Below are 26,261 nucleotides of genomic sequence, written 5' to 3'. Positions count from 1 at the left end.
AAACTCCCGTCTCTACTAAAAATACAAAAATTAGCCAGGCGTGGTGGCAGGCACTTGTAGTCCCAGCTAGTCTGGAGGCTGAGGCAGGAGAATGCCGTGAACCCGGGAGGCGGAGCTTGCAATGAGCCAAGATTACGCCACTGCACTCCAGCCTGGGCAACAGCGAGACTCCATCTCAAGAAAAAAATAAAATAAAAGACAGAGGTCAGGGTATTTGGGGTTTTACGGGGAGGAGGTAGAGGCATAAGGGAACCTTACAGGGTGCTGTAAATATTCTATATCCTGATCTGAATGACTACACAGATGTATATATTTTCTAAAAATGTATCAAGCTATACAATCTAATATTTGTGCATTTTACTGTAAGTCATAGATCTCAGTTAAAGTAAAATTTACAGTAGATAAGTCACCCAAAAGATAACATCACAACTTCCCTTGGCAGTCCAAGACACTGGTTCCCTGAGACCCTTTCAAGAGGTCAGAGTCAAAATTGTTTTCATAAGACTTTACTTGCACTTTCACTGTCATTCTTTCTCAAGTGTACTATGGAGTTCTTCCAAAGGCTATATAATGTATTAAATTGCAATAGATTGAAGGCAGGAGGGGGCAGAGAATCCAGTTGTCTTCTATTAAGCTAGATATGAGATTTGTAAAACATGTAAACTAATGCCTCTCTTCTCACTAATTTTTGTTCTGGAAAAGTTATTTTTCATAAAAATATTATCTACATTGACCTGCAGTGGGGTTTTGTTACTTTTAAAAGCATACACAACTTCATTAAATGTCTGTTTTCATTTCTAATACAGTAAATAATCAATGGCTGTAACCCCACATAAACAAAAACTCTTTGGGGTCTTCAATAATTTAAGAGTATAAAAGCATCCTGAGAGCAAGAAGTTTGAGAATGACTCACCTAAGAAACACAATAAAAATAAGCTTCTTTTGTTAGTTCTCTTACAGTAATAAGAAATGAGGTATCAACATTTTCTCTGAAACCATCTGTGCCAGATAAAAATCACTGTTACTGTATTTATCTGTGTATTTTCATCATCAATTCAGAAAAAATAATTTTCCCCTAAATATTATTTCCCCTAGCAGGCTATACCACTTTTTAGCAACAGTTATGTTATTAAAGCTCAAGCTAGACTGCAGATGAAAACTTAACCAAACTTTAAGTTGCTCTGCCAACAAAGAAATTATACCCCTGGCTACAAAGTCTATGGTCCCTAAATTCACAGTACAAGCTGTGGGCCAAGCACAATTAACCCACAGGGTTCTAAATAAAGTAAAGCCCTTCAGACCACACAAAGGAGAAACAAGGGGGAGCAGACATTCAAGTTGTCGGATTGACAAGTAAATGGAGGAATATAACCAACTCCTAAACCCATTGACGTGTTTTTACCTTTTTTATTTTCCTTTACTTGACAATTTCTCTTCTCTAGACTACAGATTTTTCCACATCTCTAGGAATAAAGATAAAATTTAAGAACTTAAAAAAGTAGTAAACTCACCTCTTGTTCAACATCTTGGTTTTACAGAGTCATGAAGACCCAAGAGGTTAGCTAAGTGATTTAACACAGGGAGTTGGGTAAGTGGAACTAAAGCACAGCTCTCGACCAGGCTCACGCCTGTAATTCCAGCACTTTGGGGAACCAAGGCAGGCTAATCAACTGAGGTCAGGAGTTTGAGACCAGCCTGGCCAACACAGTGAAATCCCGTCTCTACAAAAAATAAAAAAATTAGCCGTGGGTGGTGGTGCCTGTAATCCCAGCTACTTGAGAGGCAGAGGCAGGAGAATCGCTTGAACCCGGGAGGCACACGTTGCAGTGAGCTGAGATCGCACCACTAAACTCCAGCCTGGGCGGCAGAGTGAGACTCTGTCTCAAAAAATCAATTAAAAAAAAAATAAAACACAGATCTTGTGACTCCAAGTCCAGTACCCTTCCACTGACTACATTCTCACTTAAAATAAAGCTAACCTCCAAAATAGGAAGCAATGAAATCACTACAATTATTTAAACGATCAGATTATTCACTTATGTTTGTATGTCAAAGTATTTTAAGGCAACATAACATCTACACACACACACCAAGGAGAGGCTACAATTAATGCTCTCTGGATGCTAGAGTCTAACCCCTTACGGGGGGGGGGAGGAGAGTGCGGGGGGACGATGACACTTTTGCTTTGATAATCCACTGTTTAAGGAACCACATTGGGAGAGTAGTCATTCTGTAACCCAGATTCCTTTCTCTCGATGACCTTTCAACAGACCTCAACAGACAGCAGCTCTCAGTGAGGAAAGGGAATTGGGAGGTGGCAGGAAAAGCTGAAAGGGAAGACAATAGAGGTGTTCTGCTTTTTAGCTCAGTACTCCATTCTGTGCCAGAAAAGCGAAACTCAAATTAGCAGCACCTCCCTCATACCATGGGAGCACCCCATTGATCTCCTTCCTTTTCCCTAATCATTATTTCTTATCTTTCACAAGGACGGTTAAAATACCATCTCAATCCCCCGAGACCCAACTCTCCAACATATCTGCCACGAATCCCATCAGAATTATCTTTCGAAAACAAACACAAATCTAATGTCTCTTTTCACTTAAACTTGAAAGTACATCTCTCATTACCTTAACAGTAAAAGGCAAATGTACTAACATGGCACTCAAGGTCACCCCTTGTGATTTTAGCTTCACTCAAACTACCTTTCAGTCCCATCTCCCATAACCCCTCCCCTCCCAGTATCTCTAGTGTTCCTTCCACACTCTCCTACTAGTTCTTACTCTGAAAACATTATACTTCCACACTTTCATTGCTCCATGTCAAATAATGGTTCTCAACGTTGCCCCTAGGGAACAATTGGCAATGTCTGAAGACATGGGAAGGGGGGGCTATACCACTGGCATCTTGTGGGTAGAAGCCAGGGCTGAGTAGGACAGCACCTCACAAAAAAGAATTATCTGGACCAAACTGTCAGTAGTGTCAAGGTTAAAAAACCCTGCCTCATCTCAAGTTGCTCCCTCTGCCCGGAAGTTCCTGCTCTGATCTAAATCTAAAGTACATCTCTGAGGACCTCATCCAGTGCCAAACAATGATTTCTCCATCTCTCCTACTACACTTTTCACACCTCCATTTAATACAGCTGTAATTGCACTGTATAATTGTCTGGCTCACCATCTTCAGAGCCTTGAAAGTAGAGAATCATCTTCATATACCCTCTGGTGACTAAAATGGCACAGGTTGAGCATCCCTTATCTGAAAAATCTGGAATCCAAAACGCTCCAAAATCTGAACTTTTTTTTTGTTTTTTTGAGATGGAGTCTCACTCTGTCACCCAGGCTGGATGGAGCACAGTACCGCGATCTGGGTTCACTGCAACCTCCACCTCCCGGGTTCAAGGGATTCTCCAGCCTCAGCCTCCTGAGTAGCTGGGATTACAGGTGCACACCACCACACCTAGCTCACTTTTATATTTTTAGTAGAGACGGGGGGGGGGGGGGTCTCACCATATTGGCCAGGCTGGTCTCGAACTCCTGACCTCAAGTGATCTGCCCACCTCAGCCTCCCACAGTGCTGGGATTACAGGGGTGAGCCACCGCGCCTGGCCTCAAATTTCGGATTTTGAATTTTCACTCACCCACAAGTAATATTCCAAATATTCCAAAATCTGGGGGAAAAATTACAAAATCGGGCACACTTCTGATCCCAAATATTATGGATAAGGCATACTAACTCAATCTACATTAAATGAATGAATTCAGTTCAATCACAGTAAGGTAACTGACATGATTCTCCTTCCCCTAATGCACCAAGGATAACAAAGCAATCTTCAACTGACATTGACATGGCTCAGATAATGATATGCACTGACATCAGACAAGAAACATGCCGGGCATGGTGGCTCACAGCTGTAATCCCAGCACTCTGGGAGGACGAAGTGGGTGGATCACCTGAGGTCAGGAGTTCAAGACCAGCCTGGCCAAAATGGTGAAACCCCATCTCTACTAAAAATACAAAATTAGCCGGGTATAGTGGCACCCACCTATAATCCCAGCTACTCACGAGGTTGAGACTGGAGAATCACTTGAACCTGGGAGGCGGAGGTTGCAGTGAGTCGAGATCATGCCATTGTACTCTAGCCTGGGCAACAACAGTGAAACTCCATTTCAAAAGAAAAAAGAAATACACCCGTAGGCACTACAGTAGGTTCCTACTCCAACACTCAGTCTGGCCCCACAATCCCTCTTGCCTCAGCTCAGCAAGCTCCAAGTCAACTCTTAAGAATCCTGGATAATTAATTATATCTACAAAGAACACAGTAAACAGGTAATATACACACTAATTGAGCAAATGAGATTTTCTATATTTTCAAAAGTCTGGACAAATGCCGTACATAGCCAGTATCCTTTCACATTCCCCAAAATGTGAGAGAAGTCAAAAATTTCAAAAACAACAGTCACATGTTTTTAGGGGATTTTCCCACTCACAGAGTACAGAAAATTTTATTTCTAAACTTCATCATACATTTGCCACACTTAATTCCTATTTCATTCTTTATTTCATTCACTACTTGAATAAAGGCAACTAACCAAACCACCAAGCACAACTTAATCCAGTAAGGTTTAAGATTCATATCCCTAACCAGTTCCCTCTGTCTCAAGGATATTTAAGACCTCCAGGTAGGCTGGGCATGATGGCTCACACCTGTAATCCCAGCACTTTGGGAGGCCGAGGCAGGCAGATCACCTGAGGTCGGGAGTTCAAGATCAGCCTGACCAAGATGGAGAAACCCCGTCTCTACTAAAAACACAAAGTTAGCCGTGTGTGGTGGCGCATGACTGTAATCCCAGCTACTAGGGAGGCTGAGGCAGGAGAATCACTTGAACCCAGGAGGCGGAGGTTGCAGTGAGCCAAGATCGCGCCGTTTATTTTTGTTTTCCACTCATTCTTATAAAAGGGCAAAATACATCTCAACTTGCACATAAACGCAAGACACTGCTGTACAAACACAGCAAAGCTGCTGAAACCAAACTATTCTCAGGCAATACCACCTTGCAATAAAAAGAAACCCTTTCATCAGCTAATGTACAGAAGTCTGAACCCAACTTAAGGAAAGGAGATTCAGAGTTGTTAACATAAGAGTTGTTAACATATAGTGTATCAAATAAGAAGTCGAGCACAGTGGCTCAGGCCTATAATCCCAGCAACACTGGCAGGTCAAAACAGGAGGATCACTTGAGGCCAAGAGTTTGAGACCAGCCTGGGAAACACAGCAAAACCCGTTCTCTACCAAAAATTAACCAGGTGAGGTGGTGTAGGCCTGCGGTCCTACTTACTCGGTAGGCTGAGGTGCGAGGATGGCTTGAACCCAGGAATTCCAGGCTACAATGAGCTATGATTGTGCCACCACACTCCAGCCTGAGTGACAGCGAGACCCCCTCTCTTAAAAAAAAAAAAATCGCTGCTCTTAACTAGGGGCTGGCAAAATATGGTAACAGACCAATTCCAGCCTTCTGTTTTTGTACAGCTCGCAAGCTAAGAATGGATTTCACACAGAACATTTACACTCAATTTGATGACAGGGAACACTCAACTTTACCCAATAAAGCAAAATACTGTATTACCTCCCCTCCACACACACACACCAAATTGTTTTTCTCATTAGACCTAAGTTATACATAATTGTATTTAATTATATTTTTTATTTCACCAATAAAAAATTTACCCAATATCCTCAATTTTGCCTCTTAGCCCACAAATCCAAAGTATTTACTATGAGGCCTTTTACAGAAAAAGTTTACTGATCCCTGCTCTGAACTCCAGAGATGTTACCAAGCAGAGCAACCAAAACTTTGTACACTACACCTTGACCACAGAGAAAACACTGTTAGGCAGAAATGGGTCCAATACCATACGGTGACTTCCATGCTCTCTGGGGTCCAAGTTAATAATGAGCAGCCTTAGGACTTCTAAGTAACCAGTTAACAGAAAAGACCAGAAATGAGAGATGTAACCAACAGCCTCAATTTATAACTCTCAATAGCCACCAAAGTCAGCAGGAATAAAATGAACATAAAGGATACTAACAGGAGGCTTCAAAACTCCCTTTTTCCTTTCCACCCAACTCACAGCCTCTGTAGAAGATGGGATCTAATATCCAAGATCACCAGCTCAAACTCATCCCAAGGAAAACAATTCCTTTGATTATGGTTGACTAACATGGGTCGAACATGTTCAAAGCTCCCATGATTAATAAGAATAAACTATAGGGTGCCATAAAATGAAGATGCATCGATTCTGTACAAGAGGCTGGAGGTAGTGCAAGTTAAACACTGCCCCAGATTTTCCCATTCAGGTAATCAAATGGTTATTATAAACAGTATTATTCTAGGTGCTCTGTAATACACAAAGGTAAAGGACAGAATCCCTGACCTTATTATCCATTACCAGAGAGACAATTTAATGTTAATTTTATGAGTGACTACAGAGAATTTAATAATTAATGTGATTTGACAGATATAGAAATAGTTTCATAAAGAAGGTAGTCTATGGCATGCTATCTTGGTCAAGTTACTTCACCTTTCACCTCTTTGAGCCATTTTTCTCATCTGAAAAATGAAGGGTCTGACTAGAAAGAACTGAGATCTCTTTCAGGACTCCTCATTGTAATGGGATTAGTAAGACAAATGACTCCAAGTAGTAAAAAGAATTAGAAAAAATAAGTAAAATAGCAAGAATATGATAAACTATGTTCATCCAACAGTTACTAAAAGTCTGTATGCCACGCACTTTCTAGGTGCTAAGGATATATCAGTGACTTAGAATGAAAGCCACTAACCTTAAAGACAGAATTTGAAGGACAAAACTAATCAAAACACCTAAACAAAGTAAATTAAATAGAAAAACACGCTGTGCAGAGATAACAGAGCATCAATACAGCAAAGGAATGGCAGGAGTAAGGGGTGACACCAGAGTATGTAATTTCCAGTCAAAAATTAACAGCATCAGAAGTACAGCTATTCCTAAAGCCAGTATGCCAAGAATTTCAAAAGAACCTATTTCTACTATACCTGACATTTGGGCTCACTGGAGAAAACTGGAGTTCAGAATGAAATTCTATTTAAAGTGACAAAAAATTCAATTGGCATATACCATAACAAAGTCTTTTTTTTAATAACAACTTAATCCAATCTCTCCTATGAGGTACATAAAAGAATGCCAGAAAATTAGCACTAAAGACTTTAGAGATCAGCTAGTCCAGCCCACCTCACTTCGCATGTTAGCTTCTAGACAACAGTAAAATCTAGAACAGCGCCTAGCACATAGCAGATGCCCCATAAGTATTTGTTGAATGGATTAAAAAGGAAACAAGTATCTTAACAGATATTAATGTTTATAGTAGAGTTGGAACCGTAACACTGAGAAGGTGCAAGGTGACAATAAATTTGATATGTATGTGCAAATATACTGTATATACTACGTTTGAGTGCGGAATCCCTGTCTCTTCTAGTGTTTGAGCTTTTCACTGCATGTCTGTGTTTCAGTCCGTAATTTTTGACTGTGTGACTAACAAAACGAAACTCAAGCAAGAGTACTACTGCCTAACGGTGGAACACATGCAAAGGGTCTCAGATCTCCCCTTTCCCTAAAAGGGATGGCAAAAAAAACCCTGGTTACACATCAGACTCAACTGTAGAGCAAATATATATTTTGAAAAAGCTCCACAGATGATTGGTACACAGAGGCGGTAGAAAATCCTTGTTAGGCAGTGACTGAGAATAAAACTGAAAATCCATTTGCTGCCAAACATAAGGTATGTGTGTTTACACATATTGAAGCCACCAAGATTTAGCATGGGTATGTTTGAAGAATAAATTTTAGGTAAGCGATCTCATCCTAACAATATACTTTTTCACAAGTTATTCCTTAAAAGTATATTACAATGGTCATCACTTTATAATCCACAATAACTAAATGATAAATTCAATGCCCAATATAGGTAAGTGTTAGAAGTTTTAAGTCTTTTTTCCTTATAACAATTACATCAACTTTTTTCATGATCCCTGGAGTCCCATTTTCTATGATATAATTTAACAAAAAGATCTTTGGGGAATCTTGTGTCACACTAAGAATGCTCATAGGGCCAGGCCCAGTGGCTCATGCCTGGAATCCTAACACTTTGCCAGGCCCAGGTGGGCAGATCGCTTGAGCCCAGGAGTTCAAGACCAGCTTGAGCAATATGGCAAAATCTCATCTCTACAAAAGACAAAAAAAAAAAAAAAAATACAAATAGCCAGGCATGGTGGCGAGCACCTGTAGTCCCGGCTACTCAGGAGGCTAAGGTGAGAGGATCACCTGAGCCCAGGAGAGGTCGAGGCTGCAGTGAACCGTGACCACTCGAGCCTCGGTGACAGAGCGAGAATCTGTCTCCAAAAAAAAAAAAAAACTCATATATCCTGAACTCCTATAGGCTTCCCCGCTGCCATCCCCCGACCATGCAGAATTTGGTCCAATGGACCAAGCGGATTAAGAGACAGAAACTCCAAATAAATGTCTGTTACTGTTATTTCATTCATTCCATAAAACAATTATATATCAATCCCAAAACAACACAAAATTCAAAACGCTTAATCAAAATCAAACCGATTTTGACTAAGACAAATAAAACTCTAAATTCTCAAACGAAGATAACAGAATTTCATGTGATACTAAATGGTCATTTATGAGATCATTTAAATAAATTACTAGGAGACAAACGCATAGTTTCTACATCTTTTAGGAATGTTGTGTAATATTTTCTCATACTCACCAACTAAACTATCACCCTGAGCATGCTGGAAGATATATGGAAAGGGAGAAACCTATTTGCCATATAGCTTTTAACATATCCCTTGGGCAACCAAGGTATTTATCAAATTGGAGACTATCTTGATAGTCTTAAAAACTAAACTATATCTAAACCTACTCTGGTACAAGAAACAAACCAAAAGCTCTAAATGCTTTTTTAAAAATAGCAATCAGTGTCATTTCACTAACATAGCACAGTAGTTGAAGCACCACTGGTTGAACCTGACAGACCTCAGACCCATCTCCATAAGGCAATAAATGGAAAATGCTTAACGGTGCTGACAGATAATTAACGCTCAAATGATAATCATGCTAATAACTGAAAACAAATGAGAAAAAAATCCATTTTCTTATTTATCCACTTGAAAGTTCTAACAAGGTGATAAAAACAGTAGCCCAGTGGTTTTCAACTCCCAAATGCATGTAAGAATCATCCACAATGCTTTTAAAATATACCTTTGCCCAGGCCTCATTATCAGACCAATTAATCAGTCTCTGGGGGTGAAACCCAGGGATCAGTTTTTTTTATTGTTGTTCTTGTTTTTTAACCAGGCCCAGTGATTCTCACGTCCAGTCAGGGTTGAGGTCCAATGCATCAACTCTTTCCCAAATATTAACGTTAGACTCTATGTTAAAATAATACAAGAACTTAGCAATAAATAGGATGGCTTTCAAAAATACAGCTCCAAAAAGAACCAAATGAAAACTAAAATACATTTTTTTCCCTTTTTGAAAAAAGAGAAAAACGATTCAAGACTCAGAAAACATACCTACAAGAGGGGAAACATAATGTAGGCTACCATAAAAAGTAATAACGTTCTTTCAGAGTAAAAACCAACTAACTCAATCTCAGGATAAGAGCCCCCTCACCTTCATTGCCCAAAAGACTTACAAAAACACTGACCCATTAACACACACTGCTAGATATTTCAAATAACGAATTCTTAAATCTGTTTTAAACAAAGATTGGCTTTAATACTAAAATTCTGAAACTAAAACGTTAGAAATTGATCTTATTAAATAAAAATAAGCTAAAAGACGCTTGTTGTGTGACCAACTAATCAAGAACTGGACGATTGGCAAATTCACGACAAACATCCATTTCAAAACCATAAGCTGCATTATATTACCACCATGTCAAAGAAAAATCTGAGAAGATAGCAAAGAAATCTCATATCTTAAGACATTAAAAACAAGACTCTGCAAGAAAAAAGATCTAAAATAAATCCTACTTGAGCATTCCATAGATAAAACATGAGAACTGGGAGGCCGAGACGGGCGGATCACGAGGTCAGGAGATCGAGGCCATCCTGGCTAACACGGTGAAACCCCGTCTCTACTGAAAATACAAAAAATTAGCCGGGCGTGATGGCACGCGCGTGTAGTCCCAGCTACTCGGGAGGCTGAAGCAGGAGAATCCCTTGAACCCGGGAGGTGGACGTTGCAGTGAGCCGAGATCGTGCCACTGCACTCCAGCCAGGGCGACAGACAAAAAAACAAAACAAAATAAAACACCATGTGAACCATGGACTACGGAACACCAAACTAGAGACCCCAATAACCTGGTGAAAAGTAAAATATGCCCTTCAAAGTTCCTTCCTGAAGTAACTTAAGATTCTCACATGTACTGTTGCTGGTGCTATTACTCCCTCCAGAAATTCTCAGAAACTACCAAGGTCAGCAAACAAAAGAAACATGAGAACGTTGATAACCAGAATTACAAGTTACACGTTCATGCAAAAAAAAAAAAAAATACAAGAAAAGGGGTAGAGATAATTAATATAGTCCAAATGTCCTATTTTTAAATTAGAGAAAACAAGACAGTAAAATACCAAAGACATTTTGAGTTCACCTGTGGCACACCAATTCCAAATACTTCAAGCTTTCACTCCACCCAAACGCTGGAAGGATAAAGTTTAAAGGGTTAAAGTTAGATGTATGACACAGCACATTAGTTTAAAAATTGAGAAAAAGAATGTTGACACTTTTTTATATTTAATACATAATTCTTCAAGAATTTGAAGGCATTTGCTGAAACCAAAATGGCAGCCCAGCGAATTAGAAGACCAGCGAGATCTAAAGGAGAGTTTGTAGTCTCTATTTTTAAGTTCAAGTGTACTAACCAGCCACGCTAGTCATGGTGAAGGAGTTCTTACCTAAGGGTAATTAGCTCCGAGAGGGTTAAGTACCTGCTGGAAAGTTTCCTAATCAATGCACCCCAAATTATTCCCCTCAAAAGTGAAAGTATACATACGTTAGGTAGATTTAGGGACTCATGGGTTTCCAGGTAAAAGAGCGGCACACATACTTCTCTCGCCGAAAAATAAAGTATGAATAATCTATATCTACAACTTGCTTAAACTAAAAGACAATCTGAAACAATTATATACACCTGTAAACTGCACCGTGTAAATTCAATTAACGTTATAACTATGGAACTTCCAAAAAATAACATGCTTAATTTAAGCAGGTTCTACTAGAAATTTTGCAAATTCTCGTGTAAGTTCTAGTCGCTACAGAAATCCACACAAATAATTGAAGAAGCCATCTACACACCTGCTCTATAACTCTAACTTATTTCACAATGAATGAAAAATCAGCCATTTATCCAACCCTAAGCCTCACGTCTCAAGAATCTGAAGATCTGATCACTAATAAACTCGCACATGCTAATATTTGCAGAAACAGTTAAAAATAGAAAGATAATAGGTCCAAGCTAGCTTGGAAGCGATTTCTGCACTCAAAAACCCCTTTCACGGCTTTGGCCCTCTGCAAATTAAGCGGGGCTAAGGAAGAGTAGGAGGCCGATAACCCAGCTCCGACTCCAGGAGCCCAGGGCCAGGGAGAAACTGCGGGTTATCGCGGGAGGGTGGGGGGAGGCGGACAAGTCGTCAGGCCTGATAGCCAGGCGTAGCCGAGGCCTAGCTCCCCGACTCCAAATCACTCCACCTCAGTAATGGCGTTTGGTGTCAAGTGGAACCAGACCGGGTAGGAAAGCGGCCGCCCGGCCGGGGGCGGCCAGCCCCCAAACCGACCCGGGCCCCGGGTGCGGACGGCGGGGGGGCTGCCCGCCACGCCCGGAGACTCCATCCTCCTACTCGGCCCCAGACAGGACGGGAAGGGGGAGGAGGGGGAGGGACGGAGCCGTCAGCCATTTTCCCTTACAGTCCAAAACACACAAGACACGCTCTCGGGACACCGGCTCCACACACAACACGGCGTCGCGCGCCCGCCCAGCCCGGGCCGGAGGAGGGGGAACGGGGAAGCCCTGGCCCGGCCGGCAACCGCCGAGGGAAGAAGCTCGCACACACGCACACCCCCCTCGCCCTCCTCCCCTCACCCACATCCAGCTGTTGGCCCCGGGAAGGCGCGTCGCCACGGTGCAGCTGGCCACTCACCGCACGACACAGACGTCTTCTCAAAACCAGGGCACGTGGAGGCGGGAGGCAGCAGGCGACGGTGGGGCTCGGTCCCGGGACAAGACCTACCCTGGGTGCATCCCAGGCCCGGGGGTGACCGGCAACAAAGTGTATTGAAAGGCTGCGGCGGCCGGGCTCGGGGCTGAGGGCGTCTCAACCAAAAGGCTGCACACCCGGCGCCGGAACTCGCTCCTCGCCGCGCCCGCCTCCTCCTCCTCCTTGGCCGGCTACAGCCCTCTTCCCCCTTCTCCCCTCAGGCTGGGGCTCTCGCTGAGCTCAGACGGGCTTCGGGCGGTGCGTTTCTCCTGCGTCACCTCCTCCTGCTCCTCCTCCTGCAGCGACGGCTTCACCTTCCCCTAGTCGCCGCCTCTGTCCCCGTTCCGGGCCTGGTGGCTTTGCAGCAGCTCTCTCCTAGCTCCCGGCGCCGACCCAAGCACCGGGCGCTAAGGCGGCCGCCTCCCGTGAGAGAGAGGCGGCGGCGGAGGGCTCCCGCGAGGCCCGGGAGCTGTGCAAGGCGGGGAGGGGCTCGGCACGGCAGAGGCCCTTACGGGGCCGGGTGCGGAGAGGTTGCGGCTCCGGCGGCGGCGGAGACTAGCGTCCGCAGCCGCGGATGCCCGTCCTCGTCAATATGGCGGATCCGGCAAACCAAAAAAAAAAAAACCGCTCGGCCAGTGGCGGCGGCGGTAGCGGCGACGGCGGCAGCAGCGGTGGCGGCGGCGGCGCAGACTCCCACTAGCCCCAGAGCCGCCCAAGACCCGAAGTTCTCCGCCCCCGTCAGACCCCGCCCCTCTCAGGCCCCTCCTTTCGGGCCTCCCCCTGCTCCTGCCCAGCCCCCTCCCGCTCAGCTGCCCCCTCTCTCCCCCCTCCACCCCGGACCGTCAAGGCTGGGAGAGCAGCGCGAGCCGCCGAGGGGGCCGGGCTTGGGCGAGAGCCGCTGGGAACCCGGAGAGCTAGGGTGGGGGAGGGGAAGACAATGCGGTAAAGATTGTTCGCGCAGTACCGTTTCTTCCGGCTGGCCCCTTCAGGGTCGTGCTACCGCCAGAAATCCTGTTCCATGCCCCTCGGCTCAGGAGCGGGACGAGGGCAGAGGTGGCTCTAGGACCGAAGTTGGGGAAGGGAGGCCCGAAAAGATCTGGCACACCACGCCGGAGGGGCTGGGCGGCAGGGACTGGCGAGGTGTGCGGTCACGACGGGGTTAATCGCGTGAGCCGCAGCCGCGTCGCTCATAGTTTGACTCTGGCCGCTTGTTTTTGTTCCATTGTGAACCGTGGCCCCGCCGACAAGAACCCGGATGATGACGTCACCGGCCTCCCCCTTTTCCGGGATCGTGGGGGGAGGGGTGCGGAAAGATGAGATCCGGAGACCACGCGCTGGGCTGTCGCCGCCGCGGTGCCTGGAGGTCCCGGCGGCGCAGCTGACCCGCGTCACGTGACGCACGAGCTGGCCGGGCCACTGGGCTGCGGGGGCGCGAGGTCCCGAGGGCCTGGCCACCTGCTTGGCGCCGATAGGGGGAAGGTGTGGCTATCTCCTGCAGCGGAAGGAGGGGGCGTGGGGAGTGAGGTCCTTTTCCCCACCCCGCGAGGGAGGTGCTCTGAGAAACACTTTCACACGATCATGCAGCATCAGTACTTGAAAGCGTTTAGGCGTCCTCACAGCGTAACTGACGGGAGAGACTACCTTGTTGGCCATAGGAGCCCTTCAAACAGACCAGCAAAGAAAAAAATTATAAAGTACCCCAGACGGCTTAGCGAATAGGCCGTACTTGATGTGGCAAGATTAGCCTCCATTGCCAGATCATCAGCACGATTCAGTGTTAGAACCCGGAAGAAACTTATGAACCCATCCGCTGTGTCATGGACTATTTTCTACATGTTTATGTTCCAAAGTGCAGGCGTAGGAAAAACTTAGGCTAATCTCAAATTAATGGGGTGCTTGGAACAATTCTATACAGTCTACCTAGGATGCCCAAATGAAGAGGAAATTAACAGTTCCTAATTTACAGATTTCCTTTTGAATTAAAAACTACCTGTGGACATCAAATGGCATGCAAAATCATAGTAAAACCTTACAAAACGAGATCTATTTTATAGAGAACAGGGTTGAATTTAGTTATGCTATGATTATATCAGTTTGTAATAAAAGACTGTTAAAAATGGAACCAAACTAATTTAGGTGACAGTGAAAGCAAGTTATTGGTATCTTAAATTTTTAAACCATTTCTCTATTTAGCACTAGATTGTTTACACATTTTTCACCACAAAATTATCTAATAGGGTATCCAAGATACATCATTCATAGCCCTAATAACTCTTAGCATATGTTACCTTGTTTTTGTAATTATTTCCATGAATCATTTGCTTACCCACTAGCTCATGGGCTTCTGAAAAGTAGACACGACCACTCGTGTACACTGTAGGCTGCTATCTTCGATTTTAGATAAGGAAACAGAAAGGGTAAATGATTTGCCCAAGGTCAGGATTGGAAAGTGTTGAACACTGGTCTTTTAACCCTATCAAAAGTGCACCTTTAACAAGGATTGTCCCCTCTCACCAATTCTGTTCAATATTGTACTTGCAGTTCTAGCCTGAAAAAGAAATGAAAGACATCCAGATAAGAAAGGAACAATTAAACTATCGCTACTTTCACATGACATGATTTTATATATAGAAAATCTTGGGAAATCCACTATAAATAAAAACTAATAAAGCCAATAAGCAAGTTATGGAAACTGCAGGATATAAGATCAATATTTAAACATCAGTTATAGTTTTACACACTAGCAATAAACAATCTGAAAATTAAGTTAAAATTCCATTACAATAGCATCAAAATCAATAAAGTTAAAAATCTATTTAACAAAAGAAATGCAAGATTTGTACATTGAAAACTACAGATCATTGGAAAACATTAAAGACTGAAATAAATGGAAAAAATCCCATATTCAAGGATTAAAAGACATGATACTATTGAGATAGCAATACTTCTCAAATTGATCTACAGAGTCAATGCAATCCCTATCAAAATCCCAGCAGGCTTTTTTTTTTTTTTTTTGCAGAAAATGACAAGATGATGCTAAAATTCATACAGATAAGGAGTTTCCCCTCCACCTCTCCACTAGCCAAAACAATCTTGAAAAAGGAGAACAATGTTGGGAGGGCTCCTACTTACTGATTTCAAAACTTACTGTGAAACTATACTGCGTAAGGACAGGTATATACACCAATGGGATAGAATAAGGAGCTCATAAATAACCCTTAACATATATAGTCATCTGATTTTCCACAAGGGTGCCATGACCATTCAATGAGGGAAAGGACAGTCTTCAATAAATGGTGCTGGGAAAACTGGATGTGTGTGTATATATATATTATATACATATATATTATATATTATATGCATATATATTATGTACACATATATTATATACGTATATTATATGTTATATATATGCAAAACAATGGAGTTGGATCTTTTCCTCATGTAACATACAAAAATTAACTGAAAATGAATCAAAAACCTAACCATAAGAGGTGAAACTATAAAACTCTTAGAAGAAAACATGACAGGGAAGTTTCACAAGATTGGATTTGGCAATAATTTATTGGATATGACAATAGCACAGGTGGAAAAAATAGATAAATTGGAGTTCAACAAAATTAAAACCTTTTGTGCATCAAAAGACACTATCAACAGTGAAAAGGCAACCTACAGAATGGGAGAAAATATTTGCAAATAATATATTTGATATGGCATTAATATCCAGAACATATGAAAAACTCCTACAACTCAACATCAGCAAAACACAAAACCCAAGTCAAAAATGGGCAAAGGACTTGCAGAGCCATTTCTTCAAAGAATGTATGTAAATATCCAATACACACACGAAAAGACACTTAACAACATAGTCATTAGGGAAATGCAAATCAAAACCATAATGAGATACCACTTCACATCCATTAGAAAGGCTATTAACCAAAAAAATAATAATAATAACCAGTGTCGGCCAGGATGTGGAGAAATTGGAACCCTCCTACATTGCTGGCAGGAATGTAAAATGGTGCAGCTGCTGTGGAAAACATGGCGGTTCCTCAAAAAGCATAAAATTACCATATGACCCAGCAATTCCACTCCTAGGTATATACCCCAAAGAAGGGAAAACAGGGACTGTAACAGACACTTGTACACCACCATTCATAGCAGCATTATTCACAATAGCCAAAATGTGCAAACAACCCAAATGTCCATCAACAAATGAATGAATAAACAAAATTTGGTGTATACACACAATGAAATATTATTCAGCCTTAGAAAGGAATGAAACTCTGATACATGCTACAACATGGATGAACCTTGAAAACATTATGCTAAGTGAAAGAAGCCAGTCACAAAGGCCACATATTGTATGGTTCCACTTATATGAGGTACCTAGAGTAGTCAAACTCATAGAGACAGAAAGTAGAATAGAGGCTACCAGGGGCTAGGGGGAGAGGGTAATAGGGAGTTGTTTTATGGGTTCAAAATTTCTGTTTGAGATGATGAAAAAGGTTCTGGAAATGCAAAGTGGTGATAGTTGGACAACATTGCGAATGTACTTAATACCTCTGAATAGTACTCTTAAAATGGTAAATTCTAAGTTATCTGTATTTTACAATAAAAAAATGAAGAAAAGAAAATCCAGCCAAATACAATGTCATATGGTTTAGGCTATACGTTACACCCCCACCAGCGGTTTTAGTCTCAACTCTCAAGTCAAGCTCACCACCAACTGATGCCTTGCACTCTCTGGAGCTACCCAGAGGGTGCACCTTGGCTCCCAGGGTACATTTGGCCTACAGGACTGCCCCCTTTTGAGATCTTCCACTTAGTTAATGGGATAGGAAATAAGCAGTTTTGAGTTAAAAGAATAGGTTTATTATCACAGTGTAACTCCTTAAATTAAAATCCATATAGTCCAGGTCTTTCTTCTTCCTTTGTTTGGGTTTCTCTTTTCTAACACCTGTCCTTTAGTTTTCAAACTGTAATTTTTTCTAACTTCCTGGTTCTGCTTCATTAGGGCAAAACCTTATTATATTACATTTCCTCGTAATATTTCCCATTGCTCTCTCTCCCCACTCCCCCTGCCCTAGAAATATCTGATAAGTATACTCATTGTTTACTAGGACACTTATCTTAAACCATAGATAAATTTTCCTGGATAAATTGATATTATTTAATATTTTCAGGGCTACAAATTTAAAAGTTCTATAGGCAAGGGGTTAAACGCTCCATACCTGTAGAAATACTTTCCGGGCTAATGGCCAAACTAAAATAAAAGAGGAGGGACCTTTGATAATATGTTCCCTAGAGAAGGCTTTGTGATTGAATGGAATGAGCAAAGTCCACAATTAGCTACTATTTTTAATATAAAAATATGATAACTAAAAATCTAAGTAGGTGGTCCCACTTCATCTTTATGACAACAGGCAGAAAATGTAGCTAGGGAGAACAAGAGAGAATTAAATGATCACTGTTGATAATGTGCTATTGCTCATGGATATTCGACCAAATTTTAAACACCAGTGCCTGACAACATGCTCAGAAGTAGTCTGTCCCTCCTGCTCTGTGGGAATCTCTCTGAAACTGACCTATTCCCAGGCAAAGACTTGGATGCAGCGTCCTGTAAGGATAGCAAGAGTAGCCCCAGCCTTGGATCATCCCTGAGTCCTGGGGACATAAAGGAGTCTAAAGTAAAACTACCATGTATCTGCCCACTCAAAGGGAACAAGCTACCTGGTCTTAGTCATGGTAAATGGGGCTTAGTCACCAATCAATGCCACAGACATTAGAAGGAGAACACCGAGGATAAGCTAGTTATGAGCGTTATCAACTCAAAGACTGTTTAATATTAGTAACTGCACAAAAGTCTTGAAAACTTGCAGCCCATGTATGAAAGAAACTTGACAGTTGTCTCAAAATTGATCATCTTTTTTTTTTTTTAACCCCAAATTGTTGTTTATTTTCATGAGGGGGGGGAAGAATCCTTTATGATAGTGAAAATATACTTTTTTTTAAATACAATAGCTGCCAACAATATACTGGTGTTGATGTTCCAAAGAGAAAAGAAAATACATACATGCTATAATAAGCTTTCATTTGCCTGTTCAAGAAATTCTAAAGAAAATGCTCCAATTCCGTTCAACATTATGGCTTGAGATTGAAATTTTTCCATGATGAAAATATAATTTGTGTGACCCAAACCTTGACTATTTATAAAGGATGGAGTTTTTAAAAGCCCATATATGTCAATAATGAATGCTCCCCTCTCTTTGAATTAAATGCATAATTCAAATTAATGTAAGAAATTGGTGAATCATTAAACTTGATGAAATTTGCGTCAAAATTTTCATGAAAAAACACATGTCTATTTCCTCTCCATTTTTACTTTGTAGATATTTTCTAAATAGGTTTAAGTGCACAGAAACAAATGCTATCTACATGCAACTCTGGAGAGATTCAAAACACAACAGAAGTAAAGTTAACGTGCCTAAATCCTAGAGTTGATCCACTTAGTGTAAGAATAAATGTCAGAAATCTCTTAATTGTAAACATATTGCTCAAGGATTTAAAGACAAATTGTGAAAGCCAAAATTACCAAGAAATAAAATCTTATTTGAATTTTATGACAAAAGTTAACAGTCCTAGTAAAAGAAGACAATAGAGCTGTATAGAAAATCTGCATCTACATCAAAAAAGGGAATTTTTATCAACTAGAATAGTAGAGAACTTTCCAACTGTTGAATACAAAAATTTCTCAGAATCCCTTGGAAAACAGTAAGACTTTCCATTCAGACTCCAATCTCCTCATTGAAGTAAATACAAAAGGTGTTTAAATGAAGGGGAATGATTTGTTAGTTGTAAAAATAAAATCAGATTATTTCCATTATGCCAATTTATATACTGCATCAACTGTCTACCATGAAAACTTTTATGACCCAAATTTCTCAAGATTTTAAGCTATGCTCTTTCCACATACAATGGGGTTAAAGAATGTTGTCGGATCATCCTTTTAACTAGGTAGCTTTTGTCCATTTACCAATTTCCATTTCATTTGACTAACTTCCCTGATAAAGTAGTATCTGTCTTTCTACAAAGAAAAATAATTCTGTCATCGTCAAAATTACAATGGACATGCCTTCCTCGAACGTAGCCAAGTGTAATCACTGGGTTAATAAAAAACAAGAGAATAAATATCCCAAATGAAAATACTTTGAGTTGGGCCAGATGCAGTGGCTCATGCCTGTAATCCCAGCACTTTGGGAGGCCTAGGCGGGTGGATTATAAGGTCACGAGTTCAAGACCAGCCTGGCTAGGATGGTGAAACCCCATCTCTACTAAAAACACAAAAATTAGTCGGGCGCAGTGGCAGGCGCCTGTAATCCCAGCTACTTGGGAGGCTGAGGCAGGAGAATCTCTTCAACCCAGGAAGAGGAGGTTGCAGTGAGCCAAGACTGCGCTATTCCAACTCTAGCCTGGGTGACAGAGTGAGACTACGTCCCCTTCCCCCAAAAGAAAAGAAAATACTTTGAGTTTTAGAATGAATTTTCATCACTCTATTTTGAAGAATGGAGCTCTTTCCTCTGTTAGCTCTCCACCCTGCACTAAATATTACAAAAATCCAAAAAAATACATAAATATTCCTTGTACCATGCATTATGCACCAGTTTGGGGCTGCCTGATAAAGTTGTAGCTACTATTCTAACAAACATTGCACTTCAAAATTCTGCCATCTACACACAGTGAATGGACACAATGGTGAGGGCTCCTGAGAGATGGCAAGCTACCTCTAAAGTGTAAAGTTTGTGGTGGAGTGTCTCCAAATTAAAGAGAGGGGAACCCGGGTACAGAGGTAGGCAGGGTAAAAGGATTTTAAAATAATACTACTTAGGAGTGTGTGTGTGTGTGTGTGTGTGTGTGTGTGTGTGTGTATTTTTTTTTTTTTTTTAAGATGCAGTCTCGCTCTGTCATGCAGGCTGGAGTGCAGTGGCACGATCTCGGCTCACTGCAACCTCCACCTCCCGGATTCAAGCGATTCTCCCGCCTCAGCCTCCCAAGTAGCTGGGATTACAGGTGCGTGCCACCGCATCCTGCTAATTTTTTTTTTTTTTTTTTTTTTCAGTAGAGATGGAGTTTCACCATGTTGGCCAGGCTGGTCTTGAACTCCCGACCTCAGGTGATCCGCCTGCTTCGGCCTCCCAAAGTGCTGGGATTACAGGCATGAGCCACCGTGCCCAGTCAAGGAGTGTATATTTTAAGATAACTACTATACCTTGTCTATCCTTGATCCTAATTTTCAATAACTGCATGTTCATGCAAAATACAGTTTCTACTCTATAAGAAGAAGAGTAGCCTGTTAGGAAAAGCATATTCTTTTTTTTTTTTTTTTTCTTTTTGAGATGGAGTCTAACTCTGTCACCCAGGCTGGAGTGCAGTGGCCGGATCTCAGCTCACTGCAAGCTCTGCCTCCAGGGTTCACGCCATTCTCCTGCCTCAGCCTCCTGAGTAGCTGGGACTACAGGCACCCGCCACCTCCCCCGGCTAGTTTTTTGTATTTTTTTAGTAGAGAAGGGGTTTCACCGTGTTAGCCAGGATGGTCTCGATCTCCTGACCTCGTGATCCGCCCGTCTCGGCCTCCCAAAGTGCTGGGATTACAGGCTTGAGCCACCGCGCCCGGCCTTAGGAAAAGCATATTCTTAGGGGAAAACATGAAGACATCTCTTTCATAAATGCGATTTTACTTGGTGGGTCTTTTGGCATCACTATAAGCTATTTCAACCTCCTTATCACTGGGACAGGTATTGAGGAACTCGTCCCTACTGTATGCATTAGTTAGGTATCTCCAGATGCCAGTCATCTCTTTTGGAATATCAAAGTTGTGATATTTTTTGGCCACCACCTTGACAATATGCAGTTTGGGCAGCAGGTTGCAATTAGCTAATGTCATTTCGTTGCCATCCAGAAATTTACGTGTAGAAAACTTAATGTCCTCTATACTATTGTTATCAATTTCATCAGGGAGAGGAGAATTCAGATATTTATCCAGTTTCTGCACGGTTTTTAGGAGATCCTTCTCCAGTGCTTCATTAGCCTCTCGCCTTCAATTCTTGATAAATGCCGAGAATTTGACAAAGATGTCCATTCCAGCAGTATTTGATTCTGGGTGTTTTGGTGAAAGCTTTAAGTACTTGGGAGGGCATAAGACTTCTTCAAGAAATTCCTCAATCTTACTTACATCCGTTTTGACTTCACTGTTGAAACTTATAAATGGTGGGTGGGTCCCGGGAGCTAAGTTCTGAAGGTCTGCAGGCTTCCTTTTCAGGTCAACAGTTGTGACACTAAATACAACTCCTTTGAGTCAACGAATCATGAAGAGCCTCTGGGAAAAGGGGCAGTTTCCTATGCTTTCACTATCACTGCCAGCTTTGACGAGGAGCTCAATGAGGGGCTCTTTGTTCTCCTCCTTCAGCCAGTTCAGCAGCATCGACAAGGCCATGGCCGGCTCGGCTGCGCTCCGCTAACGGCGACGGCTGCTGCTGCTGCTTTTGCTCCTGCTCCGGGGCTGCTCCGACTGCCGGCTCCCGCTGCAGTGCTCGCTGGACAGTCTGGCGTCTAGCTGGCCGTGGCCTCGGCTCCTCAGCACCTCCCCACGTGCCCCGCGCGCGACCAGTTGATCATCTTAAAAACGCACTTGATTATTGGCCGGGCGCGGTGGCTCACGCCTGTAATTCCAGCACTTTGGGAGGCCGAGGTGGGCGGATCACAAGGTCAGGAGTTCGAGACCAGCCTGGCCAACATGGTGAAACCCCATCGCTACTAAAAATACAAAAAAAAAAAAAAAAAAAAAAAAAAAAAAAAAATTAGCTGGTCGTGGTGGTGTGCGCCTGTAATCCCAGCTACTCAGGAGGCTGAGGCAGGAGAATCGCCTGAACTCCGGAGGCAGAAGTTGCAGTGAGCCGAGATTGTGCCACTGCACTCCAGCCTGGGGGACAGAGCAAGACTCCATATCAAAAAAAAAAAAAAAAAAAAAAAAAGCAGTACTTGATATTACTCACAAATTGTGAGGCTGAAAAAACATTTCTAAATTATTAATAAGAAAAGGCCGGCGAGGTGGCGCCTGTAATCCCAGCACTTTGGGAGGCTGAGGCGGGCAGATCACGAGGTCAGGAGATAGAGACCTACTGGCTAAATAGTGAAACCCCGTCTCTACTAAAAATACAAAAAATTATCTGGGCATGGTGGCGCGTGCCTGTAGTCTCAGCTACTCAGGAGACTGAGGCAGGAGAATCGCTTGAACCTGGGAGGTGGAGGTTGCAGTGAGCCGAGATGGCACCACTGCACTCCAGCCTGGGCAACAGAGCAAGACACCATCCCAAAAAAAAAAAAAAAAAAGAAATTTTGATCAACCATGAATTTTTTTTTCCTGGATTTTGCACTGTTTAATTTATCAGCTGTTTAAATCTTGCTATTTGTGGTGATTTCTCATTGTAAATATTCCCTTTTGTACCTAATTTTGCATTTGTAATTTTGAAATTTTTTTTTCAAGGAAGGCTCCCAGAATTGTGTAAGCATCAGGCTTCATAAAGCATGGGTTTGCCCCTGTGAAGAGGGATAAGGTAATAATAAATAATTAAAGGCAAAGCCGTGAAGGTACCCGTAGTGTCATTTGAGAGTCTGTGTATATTTTGTTAGTTTCTCTAGTTAAAAAACAAAAAGATTTTTAAAAATCCCCCCAGCAATTTAGAAAGCCAAGAAAAACACAAATGAAATAAATACACGCAATGAGATGAAACGTTTCTTATTCTGATTTTCAAAAGAAACTTGAGAGGCCCAAATGGTGGAAGCTGAGCCCCCAGGGCCTGGGCATCAATCTGGATGGCTTTGCAGGAAACCCTAAGAAGAAATCTGGGATAGGAGCAAAAAGGAGGAGGGGTCGCTGAGAGAGCAAGGGCCAGCCAGGGCCTGTAACATCACCACTTTGGAAGGACAAGATGGGAGGATCACTTGAGCTCAGGAGTTTGAGACCAGTCTGGGCAACATAGTGAGACCACATCACTACAAAAAAATAATAAAAAATCAGCCAGGCATGGTGGCACATGCCAGTAGTCCCAGCTACTGGAGAGACTGAGGCTGTAGTGAACCAAAATCACACCACTGCACTCCAGCCTGGGCAACAGAACCAGGCCTTGTCTCAAAAAAGCACAAAAAACAGGGCCGGGCGCAGTGGTTCATGCCTAGTACTTTGGGAGGCAGAGGCGGGTGGATCACCTGAGGTCAGGAGTTTGAGACCAACCTGGCCAACATGGCAAAACCCCGTCTCTACTAAAAATAGAAAAATCAGCCAGATGTGTTGGTGCATGCCTGTAATCCCAGCTACTCGGGAGCCTGAGGCAGGAGAATCGCTTGAACCCAGGGGGCAGAAGTTGCTGTGAGCCGAGATCACACCATTGCACTCCAGCCTGGCCAAAAAGAGCAAAAGAGCGAAACTCTGTCTCAAAACAAACAACAGCAACAACAACAAAATAAAATATAAAAATAAAGATTTGAGGAGTAAGACCTGAAAAGTGCTGGAGGGACCCCAGAGCTGACCCCAGGTCAACCTGCCTCCCTGCACCTTACCTTACCCCAGGGAGCATCACAATTAATATTCCACCAGAGTCTTTTAGCCAGTGTTTTAGGTATTCTTTCACTCCTTTTACTGTAGAGTTTTTAGATCTTTGGGGCTTTTAAAAAAAATTTGAAGGGCTGTATCTTACATATTCTGTGTAAACCACCATAGTGCAAAATAATTTGATCCTTTTGTTTTTACTAGCGAAATCGTGTTTATTTCATCTAGGCCTAAGAAGTACATATTTTCCCAGGAGGAGATATCACCAGTTTGTGGCACAGATTATGCCTCATTCCTGACCCTGTGCTGGTTCTAGTAAATCCATTGCTCCTTAGCAGTGGTATAGCTCAGATATATATCTACGTACCATCTGGAGGATTCCAAATTTTCCAGCCATATTCACAATCAAAACTGCACTGCAGTCACCCAGACCAACCATTTGCTAATTCAAGTCAGACATCAAGTCAAATTCTGTACATGACTGCAACCTAGAGAGAAGCTTCAGTTCTGTCCTGCTTTCTGCCTTAGCACTGTTATTTCTTCTTGACTAGCCTAGAGGTCTTGTAAAAAGGCAAATTTTCAACCAACTCTTCCTTTTGCTAGAGTTTCTTCAAAGTCTACTCTAATTTGGAAATATTACTGCTTATCTCAGAAAAAGTAAACACTTTTAAAGCCCATAAGCAAATATGCTCATTTGCTACCAATTCATCTACTATAACATCATTAATTTGGATCTCACTAAATTAGAACATGATATTCTAGACAGCAACTGTCTTGAATTTTATGCTTATCCTATCATTGGGGGAAAGAAAAAAAAAGCATATTCAAATCAACAGTATAAACAAAATTATAAGAGAATTATTTATAATCTAGTCTCTATTACAGAGTTGTTTGGAATATTTTAGGAAAATCTGCTAAAATGCTAAACTTCTAAATCATTTTTAGTAATTAAAGTAGCTTCTCTAAAGCGTGTGAAAGGGCCCTGTTTCCACACAGAGCTTTCTAGAATTAAGAGAGCCATGGCCAAGTTAAAGAGGTACCCCCAGCGACTCTACTGCAGGCTACTAAAAGTTTCAAATCGGCCAGGTGCAGTGGCTTACGCCTGTAATCCCAGCACTTTGGGAGGCTGAGGCGGGCGGATTTCCTGAGGTCAGGAGTTCGAGACCAGCCTGACCAACATGGTAAAACTCCGTCTCTACTAAAAATACAAAAAAATTAGCCAGGTGTGGTGGCAGGCGCCTATAATCCCAGCTACTTGGGAAGCTGAGACAGGAGAATCGCTTGAACCCGGGAGGCAGAGGTTGCAGTGAACCGAGATCATGCCACCGCACTCCAGCCTGGGCAACAGAGCAAGGCTTCGTCTGAATTAAATCAAAAAAAAAAAAAAAAAAAAAAAAGAAAGAAAATCAAAGATAAAATCTTCTAAGAAGCCAGAGGGGAAAAACACCTTACCTACAGAGGAGCAAAGATAAGAATCACATCAGACTTCTCTTTAGAGCTCACACAAACAAACAAGAGGAGAGTGGAGTAAAATATTTGAAGTGTTAGGAAAAAAAAAAATCAACCCAACAATCTAGAATTCTGTATGCAGCCAAATTATCCTTCCAATGTGTGGGGGAAGTAAAGATTTTCTCAGACAAACAAACACTGAGGTATTTTCTTGCCTGTATACCTCCTTGAAAGAAATGTTAAGTGCTTCAGAAAGAAGGAGAATTATAGAGGTCAAAGACTTGTATCTACATTAAGAAAGTAAGAGGGGCTGGGCGCGGTGGCTCACACCTGTAATCCCAGCACTTTGGAAGGCTGAGGTGGGCAGATCACCTGATGTCAGGAGTTGGAGACCAGCCTGGCCAACATGATGAAACCTCGTTTCTACTAAAAATACAAAAATTGGCAGGGCGTGGCGGCAGGTGCCTATAATCCCAGCTACTTGGGAGGCTGAGGCAGGAGAATTGCTTGAACCTGGGAGGAGGAGGTTGCAGTGAGCTGATATTGTCCAGCCTGAGTGACAAGAGTGAGACTCCGTCTCAAAGGAAAAAAAAAAAAAAGAAGAGGATTAGAGAAGGAACAAATGAAGGTAAAATAAAATATTTTATTTTTATTTTTAATCTAATAGATAATAGTTTGTTCAAAATAATAATAGCAGTGATTCAGTATTAGCAGTATTCAGTAGAGCTTATGGATAACTGAAATGAATGACAGCAATGTTATAGGGGTGTGAGAGAGGAATTGAGAATACTCTATTATAAGGTACTTGTATTACCTGTCAAGTGGTAGTGTTATTTGAAAGTGGACTTAGATTAGTTGTAAATGTATACTGCAAACTCTAGAGCAACTTCGGAAAAGAAAGAAGTAGA

At 42.2% G+C, this 26,261-nt stretch overlaps 1 protein-coding gene and 1 pseudogene across 5 annotated transcripts in view; both read right to left on the bottom strand.

Moving 5' to 3' along the window:
* USP9X (ubiquitin specific peptidase 9 X-linked) overlaps positions 1–13,538 on the bottom strand; it is a 150,008-nt gene extending 136,470 nt beyond the window's left edge. For 2 of the 5 annotated variants that reach the window (XM_030933584.1, XM_030933586.1), the window contains exon 1: positions 12,243–12,909. The gene's annotated coding sequence lies outside the window, so the exon portion shown is untranslated. Of the gene's footprint in view, positions 1–12,242; positions 12,973–13,263 lie in introns of those variants that run through there. The other 3 variants (XM_030933583.1, XM_030933581.1, XM_030933585.1) reach the window with 3 other exon arrangements.
* Positions 13,539–21,033: 7,495 nt separating this feature from the next.
* LOC104662202 lies at positions 21,034–21,792 on the bottom strand (annotated as a pseudogene).
* Between the last annotated feature and the right edge of the window lie 4,469 nt (positions 21,793–26,261).

The sequence above is a fragment of the Rhinopithecus roxellana genome, chromosome 7 (genome assembly GCF_007565055.1).
Source record: "Rhinopithecus roxellana isolate Shanxi Qingling chromosome 7, ASM756505v1, whole genome shotgun sequence".
In the NCBI taxonomy this organism is placed as follows: domain Eukaryota; kingdom Metazoa; phylum Chordata; class Mammalia; order Primates; family Cercopithecidae; genus Rhinopithecus; species Rhinopithecus roxellana.
Note: the sequence above shows the minus strand (reverse complement) of the source record. Positions and strands in the feature narration are given on the sequence as shown.